The following is a 5,074-nucleotide window of genomic DNA, read 5'->3' as shown; positions in this document are numbered from 1 at the left end:
TTTAGATTAGCTAAGTTGCTGTCCCTTCTTCAAAGTCTAGTGGCAACTGAATGATTTCCAATGGATGGAAGATGTCGAGTAGCATTTGAGGAACTCAAAAAGTACCTCAGGGCACCTCCTATTTTGTCAAAATCAACATAAGTGAATTTTTATATATGTGTTTAGCTATCTCACTTGATGTTGTCAATTCGATACTCATCCGACAAGAAGATAAGATCAAAGGTCTATCTACTATGCAAGAAAATTCTATGTAGTGCTAAGATAAAATATTTTAGGGTGGAGAAAATAGTCTTTGCCCTCATCACATCGAGCGACTGTTCAGACCATATTTTTGAGCCCATACTATAATCATCTAGATCAACCAGCCATTGGAGACACTTCTGTAAAGGCCAAATGCTTTGGGAAGAATGGTGAAATGAGAAATCAAGCTCAACAAGCTTGACATCAACTATTATCTCAACCCTTGATGAAAGCTGAAATCGTGATGGATTTCCTTGTCGAGTGTAACCATTCTCAAGAAAAAATCCACCCCAAAACAACCGAGGAGGAGAATGCTGAGCTCAATTGGATATTGTATATAGATGGAGCTTCTAATAGATATATGTCCTAGAAGTCAATATGACAGACATATTGTAATAATTCTAGGATATATTTTTATACTTAAATAATTTATTTATTAATAAAGAGGGCAAATTTTATCCATTCTTGTGTTATGTATCTGAGAATCATCCAAGGAATTAATAACTTAAAGATATATATTCTCAAAAGTTTGAAATTTGAGACATGTATAATTAATTTTAAAATTGCTTCCGATCAATGGATTGTCATAGAAATGGTGATTGATCCGGTTAGATCAACGCACAGATCGCTTTGTTACCCAGCTATGCAACCCAAGAGGGAGGGTGAATTAGATTTTTAAAATTTTAAAATTAATTTAGAACTACGAGGATTAAATAACAATGAGCAGGATATATGTAGAGAGTGATTTAAGTAAGGTATAAAAATTAGATGCAAGAATGCAAGAAAATAAAAAAATTTAGAAAGAGAGTAAGTAAGCACTACACAAACAAACAAGATTTATAGTGGTTCAGTGCCAACCTTGCACCTACATCCACTCTCCAAGCTCCTACTTGAGAATTTAAATTCACTAAATCATATTCAACAAGAATACAACGTCGGTACCTCCGACTCAAGCTATCTCAAGCTAGAACACTTATTTTTCGAGTACAAGATAACCCAATACAGTCCGATTCAAGGTTCGGACTAATCTTTCCAAGTTTTGGAACTCTTCCAAAATTAAAGATCAAGACAAAATAGAGTATGTGAGTTAATCACATGAAAATATAAATTTAGCTCTTTTAATGAGCAAATAAAACTTTAAATATACTTTACACAATAAGAAGAAAATTTTTCTAATTTCTCTCAAGATAGTTGAAGACTTGAATGAGCTCTAGAGGGGTTGGTAAACTTGAATTGAAGGCTTCTTTTTCTTGAAGAGATCTTTTTATTTAGGGCTGAAATGAATGCTTGAGTCTCTTTAATATTTTTTTTCCCTCCTTTAAGTGCCTCTATAGCTTCAATAGATGGTAGAGAGAAATTTGGACTGAAATAGAGCCGTTAGAGATCATTAAAAGAGCATTAAATACTGTCAAAAAGAGTTAAAAACTAACCGTTACGGAAGTTTCCATCACAGGAGGTCGACTCATGGGATCGACCTCTGTGGCATAGAACAGAAATCACTATTCTGTATCTTTGGCCTGCACAGCAACAGAGGTCAACTCATGGGATCGACCCCTTTGGATGTGCCAGCTAAAAATAGCATGTCGTTCAATCTCTTTTGATAGGAGTCAACTCATAGTGTCGATCTAATTCTTTAAACTCAAATTTCTCTCAACATATCTATCCAAAAAGTATGAAATTATCTCCAATAGATCACAAATCTTCTGTTTTTACTCTTGAGGCTTTCGAATTAGAACTTGATAAAATTATGATTTTACCCCTAAAATATAATAAATCTTTTTCAAGTAAAAATCATTAATAAGCCTCTCAAATATGTTGTAATCATCAAATCAATTCATGGAGTAACAATCTCTCTCTTTTTAATGATGACAAAATACTTGAGCAAAAGCAAAACATAACATATATAAAGCATTAATCAAGATTTTTAAATTTATGAAGATGCATCACTTAAATATTATAGTAATTATTTGAATAAAATGTATCATGAGTAGTTTGAAGATTAGTGTTAAGATAGCTTATAAGATTATTTTTTTGATAATTTGCTTTGATAATTTTGCTTATTGCTCAATTTCAGACAAGTTTGCTTATTGCTCGATTTTAGATAATTTTACTTATTGTTTGATTTTAGATAATTTTGCTTATTGCTTGATTTTGTTAGACAATTTTGCTTATTGCTCGATTTTAGATAATTTTGCTTATTGCTCGATTTTATTCATCTACTCTCCCTTTTTGATAACATCAATTAAGATTATTACTCTCATTTTTTAAGAAAAAAAAATGAAAAAGACTCCCCCTCACTATAGCAATCATAAAGGATATTTTAATTTGCTCATATAGAAGATATTACCATTCATAATATTTCATAACACATATATGAGGTATTTTTCATATCATATTAAGATATTTCAATTAATGCCATTCATAAAAATCAATCCAAAGATATTCATTGAAGTTAAAAGCATATATATGTATATATCCAAAATGTGACATAAGTGTCACAATACATACGAGTCAAGTCAAAGTACATAGGCCATACAAAATTATAGATAAAAATACAACTATCCATGAGTCAATCAGCCAACAATTACAAAGGTCATAAGCTAGAACCTAGACATAAAAGACTAACTATGCTAGATCTAATAGATATCATGGCTAGAGGGATTAGAATCTGAGAAGTCAGAGATATGATGAGGAGTCTCAGATCAAGGCCACGGGCACATCCTCAACCACGTCTGTCTCAACCATGGGTAGAAGTACTGGCACGAGCAAAAGGGCAAGAAGATTCTGGAGCCTGGGAAGCTATGGACTGTGCTAGGAGAGAATGTCTGATGGTGCTCAATTATTTCAAAGCTCTCATCATGGACTGCATCAAGACACCAATTTGAGTAGAGACAGTCTCACTGGAGTCACTGAACTATCTCCTCAAGAAGTCAAATCCACCCTTCAAAACTCCTCGAAGTCTAGCCGCCTCTGCAGATAGGTTGGAGACCTCTGTGATGTCCTTATGCGGTTGGAGATGGGCTAAAGCTAATACCTACCTCTGCAAATCTAGAACTCTGTCCGTCAGTCTCAGAACACATCCCTCAAGCTCCTCAAGTCATACAGACTGAGCTGTGAGCATCTGAAAGATAGTAGAGATATGAGAGATCAAAGTCTGAGATGTCGATCTCTAAGCAAAGACTGAGATAGCAAACTGCTGAGATAAAATGGAGGCAACACATTGGGATATCAACTCAATCAAAAGAATGTACCCTGCTCCCTGACTGTAGAACTGAAGCATGCCTCCTTACTGACTCTGACGGACCAGTCTCATGATTAGATACGAACTGAATATCAGAAGATGCTCTATGATCACAAGGAGGTGAAGACGGTCCCTCCTCCTCTGCTCTCTCCTCAACACCCTTCGACCAACTGCCATCAGTCTTTGAGAAATCCATGCAGTGCAGTGGTGGCGGTTGATGGTGTTAGAGTGTGATAATTTGGTGACTGCCTCCCCTCAAAACAGACTCCAAACCTCCTAAAGATCAGGATGAGTGCCATACCATAAGGCAAGTGAGCCTTAGACCTGTTCAGGGTCTCTCTCATGGCCTCAAACATTAAAGCAGGAAGGTTCAAGGGGGTCTGGGTGATCACATGGTACATGATACAAATATCCCTACCAGATAAGAGGTCATGCCTACCACTTCTAGGGACAAAAAGTTTGGTAACCATGTGATGCAAAAGTCTCATTTTAACTAAAAAAAATTTTGCTTCTAATTTATTTAAATTTTTAGTAAATGCTCTCCCTAAAATAGCACTTAATCCTTCTTTTTTGATTGAGAGTTCCATATGTGTATAGCCTTCACAAGGCAAGTGTAAGATTTGTCCCAAGTACAATGGATCAAGAACTATGTTAACCCCTTTCACCAAGGATTTTACTGTTCCATTGTAATAACTCAAATTTAAGTAAAATTCTTTGACCAAATCAACATAAGTATTTTCTTTTAATAAACAGTAAAACTCTCATCCTTGATTTTTAATCTTTGATCCAATAGAAAACCTTTTTTTTTCAAAAAACTTGAAATCTATATTCTTCCTGGGTTCCACTTTTCAATTGGAGAGAGGTACCTTGCTTGAACTAAGTGAAGACTATGAAGAAGCTGGAGCAAGACCTGAAACTAGAGTTGGAGCAGAAGAAGGCTCGACAGCCATTCTTTTTCTGCGCACATCTTCTTCTAACCCTCGAACAGATTTTCTTCTCTGCAGTAGCTTTGATTTGAGAGCCATTTTGGATAGAAAAGACATGCAAATAGCTTAGGAGAGTTGATGAGTGATAGAGTGAAAGAATTTTTAGAGAAAAAGCAAGAATTTTGGGGAGACAGACCGTCAGTTTGGAGAAAAGAATTTGAAGCTAGGATAAGCTCGAACTACCCAAACGATGAAGAAAGAGAAGAGAGATTTAAATCCTAAAGGGGTGATTTAAAGGAGAAAATCTAGTGAGAAGAGGGATTTTGAGATGAGAGTGGAGAGGGAGGTGATCTTGTTTGGTGGAATGGAGAAGACAAACGGCAAAGGAGTCGGCTCTTTGCAATCGATGAAATCCCAATAAAATAGAGCCCGATTGATTTTTTTTTTAAAATTGCAAGTTTACCCTAGGGTCAACCCTAGGGGTTGACTCATGGTAAGAAAAATAAAAAAAATAATGGAGAAATTTCGAAAAAACTTGAAACTTGAAAGAAGAGTGTCTATTTGAGAGATTGATTATTTAAAGGATAGTTTTGAGCTTTTAAGAAAGGAGAAATGTGAAATTAGCTCAAAAATTAAATTGGTTCAATGAATTTTTGATAAATTAAAC

This window comes from Elaeis guineensis, chromosome 8 (genome assembly GCF_000442705.2).
Source record: "Elaeis guineensis isolate ETL-2024a chromosome 8, EG11, whole genome shotgun sequence".
NCBI lineage: Eukaryota > Viridiplantae > Streptophyta > Magnoliopsida > Arecales > Arecaceae > Elaeis > Elaeis guineensis.
The sequence above is the reverse complement of the archived record's forward strand: the minus strand, read 5'-3'. Positions refer to the sequence as shown.